Consider the following 23,887-nt stretch of genomic DNA (forward strand, 5'->3'; position numbering starts at 1 on the left):
ACTTTATTCAGGAAGTAAACTAGCTTATATACATGGGTTCAGCCAATAGGATGTTATAGTAGGGCAAATGGCCAAAAAAGGTGAGGAGGCTGCCTGGCTGGTGCTGAGTCATTTCCATATAGCCTGAGAGCTCCCTTCCTGGGTGTGCCCAGGAGTATTCTGGGAGCTGGAGTATTCTCACAGCATTGCGTCAGCCACAGCTCCTAGGTAAATGCTCTGCACTCTGCCTACAATTCTATAGGCAAAATGTCTTTTGAATTAATGGGTCTCGGACAACTGGATTGCCACACACAAAAGAATGAATATGGACCTCTACCTTATACCATAAAAAAAATTAACTCAAAATCATCAAAGACCTATAGATAAGAAGTAAAACTATAAAACTCTTAGAACAAAATATATGGCACTAAATCTTTGTGATCTTGGATTAAGCAATATTTTCTTATATATGACACCTAAAAGCACAAACAACCAAAAACAAAATAGATAAATTAGAGTTTATCAAAATAAACTTCTGTGTCTATAAGGTTACTATGAGAAAGTGAAATGAAAAATCACAGGATGGGAGAAAATATTTGCAGATCAGACTTCTAATAAGGTCCTGGGACCTCAGTCAGATGCAAATAAATGAGAATAATATTGACATTGGGTTTCTCATCAGCATCACTGAATGCAAGAAGACATCATCCTAATTGGGAATATGTTAGGAACATTTCCTTTTAAAGCAGGAATAGAAGAAATGCCATGTGTTCTCATAAAGAGGAAAATTTGTTCTAAATGAACCTATTGATTCCGTTCAATTTCAACTACATAACTACAGAGCACTTTTACAGAATTTACTAAGCTGATTCTAAAATTCTTACAGAGAAATTATGGGCCAAAAACAAAACAAAACATTTTATAGAAAAACACAAGGGGAAAAATATGACTTAATATTGTGAGATTATTTTGTGTCCAAATAATTTCTATGTAGGAAGAGAAATAAACACTATTATGTATAAGTAGTTTACTTTCCAATTTATTAATCATGCAAATCTAGAATTCACTTAAATATTAATAACATCCCACTGAATATTTATACAGCATGTATATAAACTGATATATCAAACAGGCACTAAACAGATTAAATTTTCCCAAACATTTAAACGTTGATTGCAAACTTAAACACTTTTAAACCTTTAATTAGAATCCCTTTGAATATACAGGTCTTTTAAATGCTCTAAATTTTTTAAAAAGCTGTCAAAATGTGTATGGACAATAGTATAATCATCATAAAACTGATCAGATACCACACAACTTGAGTATAAAGTATTTAAACTAGAGATTTAAAATTATTTCTTTGTTTTCTTCATTCTTATACCTATTTCTTACTGGAGTTGCCTCCAAGATGAAGTTTAATAATATTTATTTCATACCTTCCTAAATTTTTAATAATTTTTTAGACCCCAAAGAAAAGAGACACCGTATGAGAACAATTGGGATTACGGAGTGTGGACATGAGCTGCCTTATGGTTGGTTAGGACACGTGAAGTTCAGTCATTTTATATCGTAAAGCTTTTCTTGTTAATTCATGCAACTTTTCCACTCTCCATCTGCCATGCTTATCCTGATTTTTGACACTTGGTAACTTTTCCAGAAATGATTTATTATTTATGTTTCAGATGACCAACAGCATATGTCCATTGTTGTTCTCTCGGGATATATAATACATGTCTAGTCTAAGATTTTCTACTTTCTACAATTATAAATCTAAGGTATGAAGATACTGTGATATTGGCCAAGGGATTAGACTCTAAAACACAAATAGACCAGTGATGGGATTCAAATAATTCAACAACTGATTCTCTACCCTAATGACTGTTTTAAGTATAAAAAAACAATATACTGAAAGGTAATTTATTATTTCATGCATTTAATACTTAAGTAAGAACAATAAAAGAGGTATATAAAATTAGATTATATTATAAAAAAGGGTTTTAAAATAGTAATGAAAAAATATTAAGTAATACTTGACAAAAAAACCCAATATGACTGTTATTTAAGATATTTCCATATTGCTTCTTGATTGGCATCTTCACTTGCAATTTTTTTCACCTTTGGATGGAATGAACATTTCTATGGGTGTTTAGAATATGCTGTTGCGCAGATGGACATTTAAAAAGAGTAAGGACTAGCGTGCAGAGGACCCGGGTTCGATTCCCAGCCAGGGCACACAGGAGAAGCGCCCATTTGCTTCTCCACCCCTCCCCCGCGCTTTCCTCTCTGTCTCTCTCTTCCCCTCCCGCAGCCAAGGCTCCATTGGAGCAAAGATGGCCTGGGCACTGGGGATGGCTCTGTGGCCTCTGCCTCAGGCACTAGAGTGGCTCTGGTCGCAACATGGCGACCCCCAGGATGGGCAGAGCATCGCCCCCTGGTGGGCAGAGCATCGCCCCTGGTGGGCGTGCCGGGTGGATCCCGGTCGGGCGCATGCGGGAGTCTGTCTGACTGTCTCTTCCTGTTTCCAGCTTCAAAAAAATGAAAAAAAAATAAAAATAAAAATAAAAAATAAAAAGAGTAAGGAACATAAATTTGTGATTTCCACATTGGCCAGCTGCTCAGGTGCCCACCTTAGAGAGAACCCCGATTACAAGTGCCGTTTTAACAACTGGTACATCAAACTCAACAAAAAATTAGGTATCAGTTCCGCCAAAATGGTGCAAACCAGCTGAATCCCACCACTGCCTTTGTTCCACATGTATTTTCCCTGCCTGTTAGTCACTTAGTAGCCACCTGGTTTATCGGACCAATTGGTAAAGTATCACAGTGCTTGTGTTCAAGTTGCCCTTATTTAAGAATGGCCCCAATGAACAAGTGTAGTGATGCTAGCGATTCAGATAAGACAAAGAGAAGGCAAAAGTGCCTCCTTTAAGTTAAAAAGTATCCACATAGAGGAAAAACCGTGTGTGTGCGCGCGCGCGCGTGCGTGCGCACACACACACGTGCACACACACACACACATATATATAAGATTTTGTACTATCCACAGTCTCAAGTGTCCACTGAGTGTCTTGGCACATATCCCCTGCAGATAGGGGGAGCTGCCATAACTCATATCTAGTCAGTGAGATTTAAGCAGACTTTGTTGAGTGTAGCTCCTGAGAAAACTCCTAAAGTGTGACTTGCTAATTTGGAGCACACCTTCCATGTCTTTTGCCCTTACCCTTATTCCAGTCTGGAATACAGATGAGATCGCCAATGGTAGAGCCGTTGTCATATGCCCGTGAATTAATACACACATGCTAAGCATGTTAGAGTAGACAGAAGGAGCAGGGCCTTGATGTACTTAAGGAAACACTTAACCAGCTTGGGATTATCCACTGGAGCAGAAAAATAAACTCTGAATTTGTTTAAGCCATATTATCAGAGAGAAAGAGAGAGTTTTAGGATTCTTCTTGAATATAGAAGTCTTTCTTTTCCACATATGTTTGTACCCATAAAACATAGAATATTGTTTTTGATAATTTAACATTTTACATTATTGAGATCATTCTTATTTGGCAACTTCTGAAATATTCAGTACTATGATTTCTAAGTTAATCCACATTAATACTTGTAGATCTAGAACACTCATTTAAACCACGGTATTGTAGTCCATTGTTTGCAGATGTTACAGTTTGGTTATTAATTTCACCCATTCTCCCTATTGATGGACATTTAGGCCACTCATTATTCTTCACTTTACGGTGCTGCAATAAATATCCTGGCATATGTCTCCTCCTGCTTATATGCTAGAGTAGGAAAAGACACAATTTACTAATGATAACTGAAAAATCACCACTTTTTTATAACACAGATAATGAAATTCATAAAATTATGAGATTTTACCAAAGACCATAAGTAAATAGGCCCTATTGTTTTAGGATAGAAAGACTATGTATATTAAGAAAGAGATAGCCCTGGCTACTTGGCTCAGTGGTAGAGTGTCAGCCCGGCATTGGAAGTCCCGGGTTCAATTCCCGGTCAGGGCACACAGGAGAAGCACCCATCTGCTTCTCCACCCCTCCCCCTCTCCTTTCTCTCTGTCTCTCTCTTCCCCTCCCGCAGCCAAGGCCCCATGGGAGCAAAGTTGGCCTGGGCCCTGAGAATGGCTCCATGGCCTCCACCTCAGGCACTAGAATGGCTCCAGTTACAACTGAGCAACAGCCCAGCTGGGCAAAGCATCACTCCCTGGTGGGCATGCCGGGTGGATCCCAGTCAGGCACATGCGAGAGTCTGTTTCTCTGCCTCCCTGCTTATCACTTCAGAAAAATACAAAACAAAAGAAAAAAAAAAGAGGTCACCATGCCTATGGTGGCACAGTGGAAAAAGCTCAGACCTGGAATGCTAAGGTGCCCAATTTGAAACCCTGAGATTGCCTAGTCAAGGTACATACAGCAAACAATCAATGAGCAACTTAAGTGAAGGAACAAAGTTTGATATTTCTTATTTCTTTACCCCTCTCTCTTCTCTCTCTGTAAAACCAATAAATAAAATCTTAAAAAAAAGAACAAAGTCATAGACTATGTCTGTGCACGTATTCTGTTCAGTTCTAATGTAAAGTCCAACAGAATTTCTTTTCAAGTTTCCAATTATAAAAATATACAAGTAAAAATACTCAAAAATTCTGAGAAAGACTGAGAGCAGCTTTCTTTAGCAGATATTAACATGCATTATTAAGTTAAAGCAATTAAAAAATTTGTTACTAATGCAAAACCAAGAACAACTATGGAAAGAACCCAACTTCAGAATTAGAACCAAGTATACTGTATAGTGAAAGTTTATTTCTTTAAAAGGTAGCTTTTAAAATTAGAATAGTAAATGAAGTTAAGACAATTACCATATTTTTCGCTCCATAAGACACAGTCTTTTTCCCCAAAAGTGGAGGGGGAAATGCCCATGTGTCTTATGGAGAGAATGTCCTTTTTTTTTTTTTTTTAGCTACTGTGGGGTCCTGGACAACTAGAAGAGTGTTTCAACATTAATGTCTTTTCTCATTTGTTAATAACAGTGCTAATGGTTGTTAATACTGCTGTTAAGTTTACATTGTTGAAATATTATTGTGGTATATTTTATTAAATATTTTAACACACCATTTGGTTCAGATTTTTTTTTCTTATTTTTCTCCTTAAAACACTAGGTGCATCAGCATTGTTCACAATAGCGAAGTTCTGGAAACAGCCCAAGTGTCCGTCAGAGGACGAGTGGATTAAAAAGCTTTGGTACATATATACTATGGAATACTACTCAGCCTAAGAAATGATGATATCGGATCATTTACAATAACATGGATGGACTTGATAACATTATACGGAGTGAAATAAGTAAATCAGAAAAAACTAAGAACTATATGAACCTATACATAAAACTGAGACTCAGAGACATGGACAAGAATGTGATGATAACAGTTGGTGGGGTGTGGGGGTAGGGAGGGGGCTAGGAAGGAGAGAGGGGGGGGAGGGGAGAGGCACAAAGAAAACCAGATAGAAGGTGACGGAAGACAATTTGACTTTGGGTGAGGGGTATGCAGCATAATCAAATGTCAAAATAATTTGGAGATGTTTTCTCAGAACATATGTACCCTGATTTATCAATGTTACTGCATTAAAATTAATAAAAATAAGATAAAAAAAACCCACTAGGTACATCTTATGGTCAGGTGCATCTTATGGAGCAGAAAATACGGTACCTAGCCATTTGAAAATTCTAAAAAGACATGGATTTCTATCTCAGTTACTATATCAACATACATCCTTGCTGAAAATATAAAATACTAAACCATTGGTGATAATAATCACGGGTGGGGGAAGACCTGTCTGAGTTATTCTCCACATCAGAAAACATAATAGGAAAGATTGGGAAACTTGACTATTTAAAAAATTACACTTCTGTGTAAAAATAAACACTATCAAAGGTTGAAAGGTAGAAGAAAAATTGGAAAGTTATTTTCAAAATATTAGACAAAGAATTAATATCCCAGATAAATAGGAAGCTCTTGAATATCAATGAGAAAACATTTAATGTTTTAATGAAAAATGGGCAAAATACTTTGAGGCAAGTTACCAAAGAAACACAAAGACATCTGAAAAATGTTTAACCTCACAAATAATCAAGGAAATACTAGTAAAATGTAAATAATCTTTTTTTACCTCCATCAAACCAGCAAAGATTTAAATTATTGCTGACTGAAGTTTGCAGTTGTGAGGGCAGCAAGCCTTCCGCAATGCTGTTGAGCGTGGAAACAGTCACACCACCTTCGGAAAGGAGCGCAGAAGCATATGCATTGAAATGTGAAATATTTCATTCTACAACACACTTCTGGGAATTTTCCCTAAGGAGATGCACACACATTACTACTCTGTTTACAGTATTGAAAATGTGAAACAATCTTAATGTCCATCAATAATGGACTGGTAAAGTAAATTATGAGATAGGAATTTCATCCAGCTCTTGAAGGTACACTCTGTAATTATTGACTGGAAAGATCTTATTGAGTGAAAAATGAAGGTTTCAGAAAACAAGCTATATAAAGTGTAATAGTACTTTGGTATGCCTGTTGATGAGTGGAGAGACATTTGAAAAGAAGCCTACCCTCTCCCCCAGAGGAAAAGTAATAAAAAAGTAATGCATGTTTTATGTTAAACAAATCAAATGCTACAGAATTGTAAAAAGAAAAGGTGAAAGTACTTCTCACACTTCTCTCATGGCCTCCTCACAGTGCATGGCCTCAGGGAAAAGCTGTGTTAACAAATTGAATTCTTACTTTAAGATCTTAATATCTGCCTGACCTGTGATGGCGCCCATAGAGTATTGACCTGGGACACTGAGGTCCCAGGTTAGAAACCCCGAGGTTGTTTCTAACAACCATCCAGCTTAAGCACAGGCTTGACAGCTTGAGCATCACTGGCTCAGCTGAAGCAGACCCTCCACTCCCCCACCCCCACCCTGGTCAAGACACATATAAGAAGCAATCCATGAACAACTAAAGTGATGCACCTATGAATTAATGCCTCTCTTCTCTCTGTTTGTCTCAGAGAGGAAAAAAAAAGATCATAGTTGGACAGAGTGACGTCACGGAAATGGCGCCGTGAGCAGCGCGTCCGACAGATCTCCCCAAAATCACAACAAATTTATCAACTAGAAACAGAAAAATTTATCCTTGGAGCATTCCGGAGTTCCACACAAACTGAAAGCGAAAGGACTGTTATCACTTGAATCTGAGAGACGAGGGTGTGGAAGAAGCTACCGCAGGGATGTTCATTCAAGCCGCGGAGGGAGTGCGCCTGTGGTGAGTCAGCCCACACTCGGGAGCGGCGAGCAGCCGCCGGCGCGTGCCCGGTCCGGTTGCAGAGCGAGCACCGCTAACGTTCCCAGCGGCCCGCACACTGCGAGTGAGAGTCCCCAGCCACCGGTGCCCGGAGCACCCCATTCACGCGCGTGCCCTGGGCATTCCACGCGCCCAGAGTGCCCTACTGGCCCGCACACCCAGGGTGCCCCATTGTCCTGCGCCCGGTGCGCCCCAGCCGCCAGCAGCGGGGCGATTGGGAGAGGCGACAGGGCGGTCTTCCCTACTTGGGAGATTCTCTCCTGGGTGGGGCACCTCACCCAGCCATTCAAGCTAACAATTCAGCGTTGGGGGAGGGGCGCGCAGGCAACCTGAAATACCTTCGGGAGCACAGCTGCGGACCCAATCACTGAAATTAGCTTAACCCATGAAATCTGCGCACCCACGGATTCTAATTGATAAGATCTCTCTCAGTTCAGCGATCCAAGACAAGAGGCGTGGTATTTTTTAGTGCCTCTCGCTAAAGGGGCGGGGGCAACTTCTGATTGATAGAGCCTCCATATTCAGGGATAAACGCTAACAAGAGGGACTTGGCAGATAATAAGATCTATACTACACTAGTCGCAAGCAGAGACTAGTGCCTCTTCTTCCCAGCCAAAACAGGCTACAAAGTGTGGAAAGCCTGGATTGAGTGGTCCAACTGAATGCTAGGCGCTGAACAGTCACCTTGACAACAATTGACTCCCACCCCCGCCTGATTACACTGGAGGCTCTGACTGCCAGAGCCTTTCCCAAAGCCTTGCGCTGAGTGGGGATAGAGTGGGGATTTCCCAGCTCTTTGAGCCTCTTACTCCCCAGGCAGAAGCAGTTGCAGCCTTATAGCTGGATCACCAGGCTGCTAATTCAGGAAGGGGGGACTAGGAGAGAGACTCCAGGAAAGCAAACTCTCTCATCGTTGGACCCTGCAAACGCCAACAAGCCTTGACTACCAGCAAGACTAAAGCCAATTATATGACATTGCCATAGAATCCCATCAACTGCAAATCCCTACCTCAGTGTGACACAGGGGCAGAGCCTGGGGTACAGAGTCACCGACCAGGAAGAGGGAGAGAAAAGAAAAAGGAAGAAGTTAACCTCTCAAAATCAAGAAAAATCCACAGACTTTACAACTTGTTCCACTAATTTTTTTTTGTCATTGTTTGTTTCTTCTATCTTATTGCCTTTATTATTATTTCTATTTCCTCCACCTCGGTCCTTCTATTCTCTGCCCATCTTATGCTTCCCTTTTCTTGAACTACACTACCCATGAGTGTTACATTTTATTTCTCTTCTTCATCCTCACCATCCTTTAAGGTTATACTCCAAATCACTTAACTCTCACTCTCTCCTCTTTTGTGTTTTTTTTTTGTTTTGCTTTATTTTGTTTTTTTCTCTTCCTTTTTTTTTCTTCCTTCGTTTTTCTCTTTTTCTTATTTTTTCCTTTCTATTCGTTTTTTCTTTTCTCATTTTACTTTCCTCCCATTTAATCCTCAATCACGAACAAATTAGTTAATTTGGGACTCAAGGTTTTTTTTTGGCTTTATTTTTCTTTTTCGCTTTTGTTTTTGTTTTTTTCTTGTTTGTTTGTTTATTTTTGTGGCATTTTGGGTACTTTTTACGTTGCTTTTTAACTCACTAGCATTCCTCCCAACCCAAGGTCTCCATTGTATTTAGTCTTCGCTCCACTTAATACAACAGATTTTTACTTATTATTTTTATTTTTTCTTCTTTATTATTCTTTTTTTTCCTCCTTTTTTCTGGTTCCCTCTTATCCCTCTCATTATATCTCTTAGTCGACCATCACTTACAAGCAAATCATCTTATGCTTGTCTAAGATTTTCTTCCTTTTTTTTTTATTTTGCATTTAGTAGGTCCCTACTCCCTTTTTTTGCCCCTTGAACTCTTCACCCCAAATCAGGCCCTCCATTATAGGCAGTTTTTGTTCCATTTAGCATAATATAATTCACAGGTCATCACGATATTTCCCTAAGGAGGGGAGAGGAGGGAAAGAGAAGAAAGAAAAAAGGGGGAAATAATAAATTATTACTGTTTTACCTTTTTTTTTTTTACTTTTTATTCTTTATTAATTCTAATTAGTGCTATCAACAAGACCACCCTCAGATGCCAATAAGAAAGAGGAAATTGAATATTATGGATACAAAAGAAAGAGAGGTAACACAAATAGATGTGGAAAAATCTATGGAGAAAAGACTTAACATATTGGAAGCCTTGGAGCTAAATGACAGAGAATTTAAAATAGAAATCTTAAAAATACTCAGAGATATACAAGAAAACACAGAAAGGCAATATAGGGAGATCAGAAAACAACTCAATGAACACAAAGAATATATTACCAAGGAAATTGAAACTATAAAAACAAATCAAACAGAAATGAAAAACTCAATTCACGAGCTGAAAAACGAGGTAACAAGCTTAGCTAACAGAACAGCCCAGATTGAAGATAGGATTAGTGAAATAGAAGACAAACAACTTGAGGCACAACAGAGAGAAGAAGAAAGAGACTCAAAAATAATAAAAACCGAGAAAGCCCTACAGGAATTGTCTGACTCCATCAGAAAGAATAACATAAGAATAATAGGTATATCAGAGGGAGAAGAGAAAGAAAATGGAATGGAGAATATACTCAAACAAATAATAGACGAGAACTTCCCAAGCCTGTGGAAAGAACTAAAGCCTCAAATTCAAGAAGCAAACAGAACACCGAGTTTTCTTAACCCCAACAAACCCACTCCAAGGCACATCATAATAAAGATGACACAAACCAATGACAAAGAAAAAATTCTCAAGGCAGCCAGGGAAAAGAAGAGTACAACATATAAAGGAAGGCCTATTAGATTATCATCAGATTTCTCAGCAGAAACTCTACAAGCTAGAAGAGAGTGGACCCCAATATTTAAAGCCCTGAAAGAGAGGAACTTTCAGCCAAGAATACTATACCCATCAAAGCTATCCTTCAAGTATGAAGGAGATATAAAAACATTCACAAATACAGAAAAGATGAGAGAATTTATCAACAGAAAGCTCCCACTCCAGGAAATACTAAAGGGGGTTTTCCAACCAGATTCAAAGAACAAAAGAAAACAGCACCACACGTAACAGCTCCACCAAGAACACAATAAAACCAAACTTAAACTGTGACAACAAAGGAAAAAAAGGGGGGAGAGGATGGAGATTAACAGTAGCAAAGGACGATGAAGTGCAGAAATACTCATAAGATAGGGTACTACAATGAATATGGTAGGTACCCTTTTCATTACTTAATGGTAACCACCCTTGAAAAAACCACCACAAAAACACTTGACTTAAAAAAGGTAACAACAGAGGAAAGAAGTATGGAACACAAACAAACAAAAACAAATGATAGAAAAACAAAAGAGAAGAATCAAACTAGATACAAAACTAACAGAAAGCAATTTATAAAATGGCAGTAGGGAACCCACAAGTGTCAATAATTACACTAAATGTAAATGGATTAAATTTACCAATAAAAAGACACAGAGTAGCAGAATGGATTAAAAAAGAAAATCCAACTATATGCTGCCTACAAGAAACACATCTAAGCAACAAAGATAAAAACAAATTCAAAGTGAAAGGCTGGAAAACAATACTCCAAGCAAACAACACCCAAAAAAAAGCAGGTGTAGCAATACTCATATCTAATAATGCTGACTACAAGACAGAAAAAGTACTCAGAGACAAAAATGGTCATTTCATAATGTTTAAGGGGAAGTTGAATCAAGAAGACATAACAATCCTTAATATATATGCACCAAACCAAGGAGCACCAAAATATATAAGACAGCTACTTATTGACCTTAAAACAAAAACTAACAAAAATACAATCATACTTGGAGACCTCAATACACCGCTGACGGCTCTAGATCGGTCATCCAAACAGAGAATCAATAAAGATATAGTGGCCTTAAACAAAATACTAGAACACCTGGATATGATAGACATCTACAGGACACTTCATCCCAAAGCGACAGAGTATACATTTTTCTCTAGTGTACATGGAACATTCTCAAGAATTGACCATATGTTGGGCCACAAAGACAATATCAGCAAATTTAGAAAAATTGAAATTGTACCAAGCATATTTTCTGATCATAAAGCCTTGAAACTAGAATTCAACTGCAAAAAAGAGGGGGAAAAACCCACAAAAATGTGGAAACTAAACAACATACTTCTAAAAAATGAATGGGTCAAAGAAGAAATAAGCACAGAGATCAAAAGATATATACAGACAAATGAAAATGAAAATACGACATATCAGAATCTCTGGGATGCAGCAAAAGCAGTAATAAGAGGAAAGTTCATATCACTTCAGGCCTATATGAACAAACAAGAGAGAGCCGAAGTAAACCACTTAACTTCACACCTTAAGGAACTAGAAAAAGAAGAACAAAGACAACCCAAAACCAGCCGAAGAAAGGAGATAATAAAAATCAGAGCAGAAATAAATGAAATAGAGAACAGAAAAACTATAGGAAAAATCAATAAAACAAGGAGCTGGTTCTTTGAAAAGATCAACAAAATTGACAAACCCTTGGCAAGACTCACCAAGGAAAAAAGGCACAGGACTCAAATAAATAAAATCCAAAATGAAAGAGGAGAGATCACCACAGACATCATAGATATACAAAGAATTATTGTAGAATACTATGAAAAATTATATGCCACCAAATACAACAATCTAGAAGAAATGGATAAATTCCTAGAACAATACAACCTTCCTAGACTGAGTCATGAAGAAGCAGAAAGCCTAAACAGACCAATCAGCAGGGAGGAAATAGAAAAAACTATTAAAAACCTCCCCAAACATTCAAAGAAGACTTGGTTCCTATTCTACTCAAAGTCTTCCAAAATATTGAAGAAGAAGCAATACTACCAAACACATTTTATGAGGCCAACATAACCCTCATACCAAAACCTGGCAAGGATGGCACAAAGAAAGAAAACTACAGACCAATATCTCTAATGAATACAGATGCTAAAATACTAAACAAAATACTGGCAAACCGAATACAACAACATATTAAAAAAATAATACATCATGATCAAGTGGGATTCATCGCAGAATCTCAAGGAGGGTTCAACATACGCAAAACGGTTAACGTAATACACCATATCAACAAAACAAAGAACAAAAACCACATGATCTTATCAATAGATGCAGAAAAGGCTTCTGATAAAATACAACACAATTTTATGTTTAAGACTCTCAACAAAATGGGTATAGAAGGAAAATATCTCAACATGATAAAGGCCATTTATGATAAAACATCAGCCAACATCCTATTAAACGGCATAAAACTGAGGACTTTCTACCTCAAATCAGGAACAAGACAGGGTTGTCCACTCTCTCCACTCTTATTTAACGTGGTGCTAGAAGTTCTGGCCAGAGCAATCAGACAAGACAAAGAAATAAAAGGCATCCATATCGGAAAAGAAGAAGTAAAGGTATCACTTTTTGCTGATGATATGATCCTATACATCGAAAACCCGAAGGACTCCACAAAAAGATTATTAGAAACAATAAACCAATACAGTAAGGTCGCAGGATACAAAATTAACATACAAAAGTCCATAGCCTTTCTATATGCCAACAATGAAATATTAGAAAACGAAGTCAAAAAAATAATCCCCTTCACGATTGCAACAAAAAAAATAAAGTACCTAGGAATAAACATAACAAAGAATGTAAAGGACCTATATAATGAAAATTACAAAGCATTGTTAAGGGAAATCGAAAAAGATACAATGAGATGGAAAAATATTCCTTGTTCTTGGATAGGAAGAATAAATATAATCAAAATGGCCATATTACCCAAAGCAATATACAAATTTAATGCAATTCCCATCAAAATCCCTATGAGATTTTTTAAAGAAATGGAACAAAAAATCATCAGATTTATATGGAAGTATAAAAAACCCTGAATAGCCAAAACAATCCTAAGGAAAAAGAATGAAGCTGGGGCATTACAATACCTGACTTTAAACTATATTATAGGGCCACAATAATCAAAACAGCATGGTATTGGCCGAAAAATAGACACTCAGACCAATGGAACAGAATAGAAAGCCCAGAAATGAAACCACATATATATGGTCAAATAATCTTTGATAAAGGGGCCAACAACATACAATGGAGAAAAGAAAGCCTCTTCAACAAATGGTGTTGGGAAAACTGGAAAGCCACATGCAAAAGAATGAAACTCGACTACAGCCTGTCCCCGTGTACTAAAATTAATTCAAAATGGATCAAAGACCTAAATATAAGACCTGAAACAATAAAGTACATAGAAGAAGACATAGGTACTAAAATCATGGACCTGGGTTTTAAAGAACATTTTATGAACTTGACTCCAATGGCAAGAGAAGTGAAGGCAAAGATAAATGAATGGGACTACATCAGAATAAAAAGTTTTTGCTCAGCAAGAGAAACTGATATCAAAATAAACAGACAGCCAACTAAATGGGAAATGATATTTTCAAACAACAGCTCAGATAAGGGCCTAATATCCAAAATTTACAAAGAACTCATAAAATTCAACAACAAACAAACAAACAATCCAATAAAAAAATGGGAAGAGGACATGAACAGACACTTCTCCCAGGAAGAGATACAAATGGCCAACAGATATATGAAAAGATGCTCAGCTTCATTAGTTATTAGAGAATGCAAATCAAAACTACAATGAGATACCACCTCACCCCTGTTAGATTAGCTATTATCAACAAGACGGGTAATAGCAAATGTTGGAGAGGCTGTGGAGAAAAAGGAACCCTCATTCACTGTTGGTGGGACTGTAAAGTAGTACAACCATTATGGAGGAAAGTATGGTGGTTCCTCAAAAAACTGCAAATAGAACTACCTTATGACCCAGCAATCCCTCTACTGGGTATATACCCCAAAACCTCAGAAACATTGATACATGAAGACACATGTAACCCCATGTTCATTGCAGCACTGTTCACAGTGGCCAAGACATGGAAACAACCAAAAAGCCCTTCAATAGAAGACTGGATAAAGAAGATGTGGCACATATACACTATGGAATACTACTCAGCCATAAGAAATGATGACATCAGATCATTTACAGCAAAATAGTGGGATCTTGATAACATTATAAGGAGTGAAATAAGTAAATCAGAAAAAAACAAGAACTACATGATTCCATACATTGGTGGAACATAAAAACGAGACTAAGAGACATGGACAAGAGTGTGGTGGTTACCAGGGGTGGGGGGAGGGAGGACATGGGAGGGAGGGAGGGAGAGAGTTAGGGGGAGGGGGAGGGGCACAGAGAACTAGATAGAGGGTGGCGGAGGACAATCTGACTTTGGGCGAGGGGTATGCAACATAACTTGATGACAAAATAACCTAGACATGTTTTCTTTGAATATATGTACCCTGATTTATTAATGTCATCCCGTTACCATTAATAAAAATTTATTAAAAAAAAAAAAGATCTTAAAATCCATATATAACCTTATATAGAATCAACTAACCAAATTAACCTCCTGTGGCATGACTACCCTTCTCCTCATTGGGTTTTGTTTGTTGTTGTTTTAATATTTTTCTGATTTTTAATTTCTGCTGATGTTTTGATTCAAAGAATATGTGTCCTCTTCAGTTTCTCTGAGAAGACAGAGAGAGTTGTGTTTTCAAGTTTTTCTTTTTTGTAGTTTCTATGTATGTGTCTCTTGTTATCTCCAAAGATAATTATTTATCTAGAATGGGGCAACAGGGCCACCATATCCACCTGCACGATTCTGCACTCCACATCTCTCAGAGGCATCCTTTACATAGCTGTAGTACAGACTTTGCAAAACTGTTATACTGTAGGACTAGAGCCCAGTTGTATGGAGACTGATATTTACTCAAGGATAGCATGCATTGATTTTTTTTTTTGTTTTTTTGTTGTTGTTTTTTACAGAGACAGAGAAAGAGTCAGAGAGAGGGACAGATAGGAACAGACAGACAGGAACGGAGAGAGATGAGAAGCATCAGTCATCAGTTTTTCGTTGTGACACCTTAGTTGTTCATTGATTGCTTTCTCATATGTGCCTTGACCATGGGCCTTCAGCAGACTAACCCCTTGCTCAAGCCAGCGAGCTTGGGTCCAAACTGGTGAGCTTTGCTCAAATAAAATGAGCCTGTGCTCAAGCTGGTGACCTCGGGGTCTCGAACCTGGATCCTCCGCATCCCAGTCCAACGCTCTATCCACTGCGCCACCGCCTGATCAGGCAGCGTGCATTGATTCTTGATTCTCCTCTCTGATAACCTGGACACTGTTTTAACTGGGCCATTATAAATTGAGCTAAAGGATCATCTGTGTCAGTCCTGGCTGGTTGGCTCAGTGGTAGAGCGTCGACCTGGCCTGTGGAAGTCCCAGGGTTCAATTCCCAATCAGGGCGCACAGGAGAAGTGACCATCTGCTTCTCTTCCCTTCCCCCTCCCCATTCTCCCTCTCTTCTTTTCCTACAGCTATGGCTCACAGGCCTAGGGCAGTGAGGATGGCTCTGTGGAGCCTAAGCCTCAGGCGCTAAAAATATCTGGTTGCAAGCATGGGCCCCACGTAAGGAGATCATCAGCCCCAGACAGGGTTTGCTGGGTGGATCCTACTTGGCATACATATGGGAGCCTCTCTATCTCCCTTCCTCTCACTTAAATAACAATAAAAGAATCATATATGTCCCAGTTTATAATTCCTATATAATACATATTTCAGTTATGGTCAGGGGAAAGCAAGAATTTAAGCAACCAGTATACTAAGGCAAACTTCAGAAAAACGTCAGGGCACTGTGGCAAAGACTCCTACCTGAGCACATACCTGCTCTATACTGTTCCACTTCCATTGCCCATAGATGTGACCATGTGACAAAGTATCATCATGGGAATGTAAATTCGGGGCATGGGTGTCACTGCCAGGATGAAGTGGTTAAGGCAGAAAAGCCTTCTTCACTGCAGTTTTAATGAAAATGTATTTGCTCTCTGTCCTGGGTTCCCCACAAAGGCTCCTAAAATCCTTGGAATCTCTTGAGTATTTTTTCTATGTGAAAAAGACTCCTGGCCAGGGGGAATGGAGAGGATGATAGCTTTATGATGAGGGCTAATGGCTTCAAAAACCAAGCCAAGGTGAGAGGCTTAGGCACTTCAGCTTTACATTCTGATCTCTAGGGAGAGGACTGGATGCGAGTTAATCACCAGTGGCCAATGATTTAATCAATCATGTCTCTGTAATAAAACTTTCATAAAACCCCTAAAGGAAAGGCTTCAGAGAGCTTCTGGCTTGGTGAACACAGTGAGGTGCTGATTGGTTGATACACCTGGAAAAGGCATGGTTATGGATGGTGTTACATGGAGGAGCTGTCTGGCATGGGACTCAGAGACGAAGTGGGGCTGGGAGGGCATCATCCACATCAAGGGGCTTCTTGGCATGAAACCACAGCAAGTAGAGATATGGATTTTTGACTGTGTAGGTAGTAAGTGCTGCTAATCCCAGAGCTGTTTCAGGGTCACCTGTGAATAAAATAGCAAACAGTAGTCCATTCTGATACAACTAAATAAGAAAGTTTGATGAACAATGGAATAGTTACATAGTTTCAAAGACCCTCTTCACAAAACATTTATGAATTTCAAAGAAAAAAAGTGTAACGTCACAGTAAAGAAGTGCGTCATAGACCACCTTAAACAAATGATGAAAGTGAACATCATCATTGATGGGAAAAAATTGAAATCTTGTGTCAGACTTAATAGGATGTTTAACAAGAACCCAGCATTATTCTCTCCTGTTTCTCCCAAATCGCATACCTGATTCTAGTTCATGAGGCTACATCGGAAACCCCAAAAAGGAGAGACGTGATGCAAAATAAGTGGCTTGTAATCTTCAGAGGTCACACATGCAACATGTAATTCCTAGTACTTCAATGCAACACAAAATTCTAAACTGGATCCTTTTCCTAAAAAGTGAAATGTAGAAAAGAAAGGCTTTTAGCATAAGTAACTTTTAGCAGAACTTACTTTCTCTAAAACAAAGAGACTTTCAGCAGAACTTACTCTTTCTAAAAGACTTCCTACCCCTGACCTTGAGGTTGGTTTCCCAGGCTGTGACCTTGGGCTGGTTCTGCAAGGTTGCAAGTGTTCCTAGAGTGTTTCAATCCCTGAATTAATCCTATAGATAAGCATTGTAAATGAGCCTGTTTCACTGCTTTGTTTTACTGCAATGCTTCCCCTCTTTGTTCCCCAATCAGTTTGTAATTTTGACTTTAAAAGCTGACTTCAAACTGTATTCGGGGACACATGATTGGATGACTTAGGTCTCCGTGTGGTCGCCAACTTTAAAATAAAGACTCCTTAATTTGGCTACTTAACTGTGTGGCAAAACATCTGTTTCTCGCTGTTCTGATACAACAAAAGGACATTACTGGGAAGACTGTAAAAAATTCAGTGGGGTCTGAGGCCTAGGTGATAGTGATAAGCCCCCACGTGAGTTCATAGTGTGACTATTAAGACAATATCCTGGCTTGTAGGAAACACATACTGAATGAAGTATTCAGGGAGTAATGTGGCAGCAGGTCAGCAATTCACATACAAAGGGTTTTTTGTGTTTTTTTTGTACTCTACACACTACTTTCCTGTAAGTTTGAGGTTGTTTCAAAACAAAATCTGTCCCAACGAAAGAACCAAATGGTTTCTGAGATTTCAGATGATCTTAAGATCAGCTACAGAACTTCCATACCCAGCCCTTAGTATGTTTTCATGCAGTGCACGTCCCCTCCGCAGCTTTGAGCTGCTGCTTTCCTCGGCTGGCTCATGCGGCACTGGCCACGTTCATCGCCCTGTCTCCTCTTCAGTACTGTTCACTGAACCGCTTCTGGACTTAGGATGCATTTATTTTTAGAATCTGGACTTTAAACATTAAAAGGGAGCTTTAAATGACTTAGGCACATTTCAGCACATCCAGTGGTTGCGTTGGCAGAAGTACGAGGTCAGGTTGTCAAGCATCCTTAGTAGATATGATCATTGTAATTTGTCTTTGTGTCCCAGAGCGTTATATTTGATTTTGATGAAAAACTTCTATTTATGATGCAACCCAGATGACATTACATTATATATTTCTTCACAACTACACAGCCTATAAAAGTTTACATTTATAAAAATATATTTTATCTTTCTTTGATAATTAAAACCTTTGAAAATTATCAATACTTTCTTTAGTGTTTGCAAATATATTTATCTTTGAGAAGTGAAAGAAAAATATTGCAATGTATTGGTATAAACATAGTATACTCTGTGTGTAGGAAACTAAATAATCTGTCAGGGAAAACACAATATGTGTATTGCCATCTGCCTAGATAAGTAGAAAATATATAAATCAAGAAACTGAAGGAAAATGAAAAACCAAAGATTTTCCCTCATATGAATTGGGGAAAAGAATATGATTGCTTAACCATTTTGGCTATTTCCTTTGTAATGGAGGGACTTATTAATTTTAGTATGCACCTTTTAACTCAACTTCAACTAAATGCAATATAATTAGCACTGCTATGGTTGTTTAATACAGAAGCTAGAGGTATACATCACTGGGCCACTTGAAATCTTTCTCATAATGTCACATAGGCATCTTAACTCAACTCATGTACCTTCTAGAAACCAAGAAATTACCTTTCTCCTCTCTTCCCCTACTACACCTACTCAGACATCCAGTTCTCCCTTTACATGGATTCATTGTCCCTGACAATACCTTAGTTCAGTAGTTATTATCTTTACCTGGGTTATTGCTAATATCTCCTATTTTGTATCTCTATTTTCAAATCTTTTCCCCTTTTATTAGAATTATCTCTCTAAAATACTGATCTGATCAGATTTCATCTCTTAAAATTCTGCAACTCTATCCTAAGGATATAGAGTAATACTTAATAGAAACACAAATACCTGTACAAAGACTTTAATCATAGTATGATATTAGTGAAAAATGAAAATGACATAAATTTTCAACAATAAGGGAATGGGTAAGTTGACTGTAATGTATCCATTCAGTGGAATATCCTGCAGCCAATAGTGATAATTTTCTAGGAAACTAGAGCAGACTAAACCTGAGGAATGCCTAATAGAGCTTGAGCAATTTATGTTCCCATTTTTTCTACAACCCATGCAGACTTAATCTGACTTAATACTCCCAAGAAAATTGCTTTGTGCTCATGGAGATAACATGTAACTTCAGTAGATCCCAGAAACTACAAAGTTTACCCCGATTAAACCATAAGCATCCTTGTAAAGGCAACCACCAATTTGTACGTGTGCTGTCCTTGCCCTCTCCATCCCTAATTTTTGTCTCCTGGAACTATACCTCAAATGTAATGTCCAATTCTAGTTCCATTGAATCAGAATGAATTTAGGACAGAACCTTCTGACTCTCTTCAGAGTCCATGGTTCCACCTGGGCTTTATGCATGCCTTTGTTTTTGGTGCCCTCTGCCCCTACTTTTTTTTTTTTTTTTTTGTATTTTTCTGAAGTTAGAAATGAGGAGGCAGTCAGACAGACTCCTGTATGCGCCCGATCGGAATCCACCCAGCATGCCCACCAGGGGGTGATGCTCCGCCCATCTGGGGTGTTGCTCTGTTGCAACCAGGGCCATTCTAGCACCTGAGGCAGAGGCCATGGAGCCATCCTCAGCGCCTGGGCCAACCTTGCTCCAATGGAGCCTTGGCTGCGGAAGTGGAAGAGAGAGACAGAGAGGAAGGAGAGGGGGAGGGGTGGAGAAGTAGATGGGCACTTCTCTTGTGTGCCCTGGCCAGGAATCGAACCTGGGACTCCTGCACGCCAGGCCAACGTTCTACCACTGAGCCAACCGGCCAGGGCCTGCCCCTACTTTTTTAAATAAAGATTTCCTTGCCCCTGTCCCTAGTCCTCTAATACAGTATGTCTTTAGAATTTATTTGTGGAATTTTGAATTTCCAGTCTTCCATCACTCTCTCAAGGCACCTGATGAAAAATGGCCACTGTGCTGCCCCAGCAGAAGGGAATGCATAACAGGTGTATAAAAATGTGGGAATACACAGACAGGAAGCTGCCGTCACTGCACAATTGACACCTATGAAGCTTGGATTCATGGTAGAATAATCACAAAAATTGTTAGAAAAGGTATTCTCTGACCCTTCCTCAGTCTCCTTTCTAAGACTGACCTGAGGTGCATGGGGTAGTGGGAGGGGAAGAGATGTCCAAAAGAAATGCCCAGACTTTATCCTGCATAACCGACCTATAGTTTGTAGGGACACCTGAAAGAGAGGCTTTTCTTGCTGTCTGCTTATCTGAGGAAGATGAACTGTAAGTGCGTGGTCTTCATCCCAGTGAAAGAATTGAGTCCCTTTAATGCAGCGGTTCTCAACCTGTGGGTCGCGATGTATATAATATATTTTCCGATGGCTTTAGGCGACCCCTGTGTTTTGGTCACTCGACCCCCGCCAGGGTCACGACCCACAGGTTGAGAACTGCTGCTTTAATGGGATGCACAGGATTTTGGGACTCAAAGAATAATATAGTTGGAAGTCTATATCATATATATATATATATATATATATGTATATATATACACATACATGTATCCCAAATGTCCTATATTCAGGGCATACTGAATGCTGATGGAAATGAATGTTTCTCTCTGGCAAGGTAAAGAGAGAAGTCGGAGCATCCTTATATCCCAGGATTTATCTAGCTGATTTAATAACTTGAAAGAAACCTCTTCCTCTTGTGGTTTGAGGAAAAACTTCATTTTTTTTTTCATGGCTATAAACCTTAAAATTACATGAGGGAAGGGAAGGTGTGTTCCATTTCCTGCAGTATCCCCAGAGTCTAGCACAGCATCTGGCACATAGGTGTTATATAGATACTTGTTTAATGAATGAGGTAATGACTGCTCTTTTCCTCAGGGCCTATGTCCTAGTGTGTGAAGGTTTCTAACTTATTTCAAGTTTTCTACTGCTTTCCTTAATTTAAATAAACATTTGAACCTTTGAGTTTTTTTTCTTAGGGGTGAGAATAGCGATTATGTTTCTGCCCTCTCAATGACATACTTCTAATAATAGCAATGATGGTGATGATGATAGATGATGTTTATTAAGCACTTACTATATGCTGAATACACTTCTAAGCCCTTTATAAACTTATTTATTCTTCACAACAACTATATGAAGCAGATGCTGTTACTAATCCCATTATACTAAGGAGGAAACCAGGGCACAAGAAGTTAAATAATTTGCTCATGGTTATAATAGAAAGTGAGAAAAGTAGTAGTTAACTTTGAGATTTTGTTCTCTGGAGTTTATTCTTACACTGTTATTCATACTTTTCTTACATTATGTTCTATTTCAAGAAGTCTTTAACAGTTCCCATATATTTTAGAACCATAGTACCAACTGTTATTTAGATTGAATTACCACTAGTCTCACTGATTGTCACTGTTTGTATTAAATTTTTACCATCTTTAGATCTTTATGGTAATGCAGTTTTCATTTGGGTAGAGTACTTTTGTGAGTATCTTCTTTTTTAGAAAGGAAATATGTATGTGATACTTTCTAAGCACTTGCCTGTCTAAAAATGTCTTGCCATCCTGAAAGACCAAAATTTGATTGGATACAGTCAGTCCTACAGAATTACTATTTTCTTCTTAAAAATCCATATAGTGCTCCATTGATAATGTATATCAAGTGTTCATATGAATATATTGGGGCCAAACTGATTATTTTTAAGGTAACTGCTATTTACTATGTGAAAGCTTTTAGGACTTCATCTTTTGATTCCAAAATGCACACACACACAGTTTTCAATGATATTGGCCAATATTTGGTTTTTCAACTCAGAGAAATTTTCTTCCAGTTCAATTTTTATTGCCATTTCTCCTCCATCAGCTCTTTTCTCCCCTTTTAGTCCTCTCAATTTTCAGGTTAGAGCACCTGGATTTATTCACCATGAGTTTTCTCATATTTTCTATCTCTTTGTCTTTCTGCTCTACATTCTGGGAGGATTATTTGTTTCCATGATTAAACTCTTTAATTCAGTGTTTGGTAGCATACAGTCTTCTGTTCATTGCCTCTATTGAATTTTTAATTTTGGAAAATGTGATTTTTATATTGAAAAATAGTTTCTTATTGTCAAATTGTTCTTTAGCTATAGCAGCCTGCTGTGTTTTTACCCATGCATTAGCCCATTAACAGAGAACAGGATTTAGAATTCTCTGAAGTCTTCTCCTCTTTTTTACATTAACTGTTATTTAAAATGTTGGTGGCCCTAGCTGGTTGGTTCAGTCATAGAGTGTCTTCACTCCATGTGTAGATGTCCTGGGTTTGATTCCCAGTCAGAACACACAAGAGAAACTACCATCTGCTTCTCTACCACTACCTCCTCTCCTTCTCTCTCTCTCTTCCTTTCCCACAGCCATGACCTGATTGGTTTGAGTAAGTTGGCCCTGGGTGCTGAGGATGGCTTTGTGGCCTCTGCCTCAGGCACTAAAAAAATAACTTGATTGGGCCCTGGCTGGTTGGCTCAGCGGTAGAGCATCGGCCTGGCGTGCGGGGGACCCGGGTTCGATTCCCGGCCAGGGCACACAGGAGAAGCGCCCATTTGCTTCTCCACCCCCACTCCTTCCTCTCTGTCTCTCTCTTCCCCTCCCACAGCCGAGGCTCCATTGGAGCAAAGATGGCCCGGGCGCTGGGGATGGCTCCTTGGCCTCTGCCCCAGGTGCTAGAATGGCTCTGGTCGTGGCAGAGCGACGCCCCAGAGGGGCAGAGCATCGCCCCCTGGTGGGCAGAGCGTCGCCCCTGGCGGGCGTGCCGGGTGGATCCCGGTCGGGCGCATGCGGGAGTCTGTCTGACTGTCTCTCCCCGTTTCCAGCTTCAGAAAAATACAAAAAACAAAAAACAAAAAAACAAAACAAAAAAAACTTGATTGCTAAGAAATGGAGCAATAGCCCCAATGGGCAGAGCATCACCATTAGGGGCCTTGCAGGTAGATCCCGGTCAGGTGAGTGTGGGAGTCTCTCTCTCTGCTTCCTTCCCTGCCCCCACTTAATAAAGAAAATAAATAAAATAAAATAAATAAAATGTTGGTCTATTTGCCCTGGTTACTTAGTTGAATACACTATTCTAACATGTTAATTTATTTTATTTGCTTCAGGATTTTTTCCCCCTTGAAGAGCTACACTGGGGTGAGTTATTTCAAACCCCATGTATTACTGGCATCTGTAGGCTCAGAGAAGCAGCAGTTGGAATTTCCTAAATGATCATCAATGAGAGGTCAGCAGGCCGTCCCATGCAAGGCATCCAGATAGGTTTTCACCTTCGGTGGGTCTCTTCTAAGAGGTAAATGACTATGAGGCCTGGTCCTCAGATGATACAAGTGATTATGAAAATTCTATTCACGTTATTCCTTGGAAGGTTATAAAGGATGAGAGTGTCAGAAGTATGACTGCCAAGCAGGACCTTCTCATCTAGGCAGGTAGCTATGAGTAGTTTTGGCTCACA

The sequence above is a fragment of the Saccopteryx bilineata genome, chromosome 1 (genome assembly GCF_036850765.1).
Source record: "Saccopteryx bilineata isolate mSacBil1 chromosome 1, mSacBil1_pri_phased_curated, whole genome shotgun sequence".
In the NCBI taxonomy this organism is placed as follows: Eukaryota; Metazoa; Chordata; class Mammalia; order Chiroptera; family Emballonuridae; genus Saccopteryx; species Saccopteryx bilineata.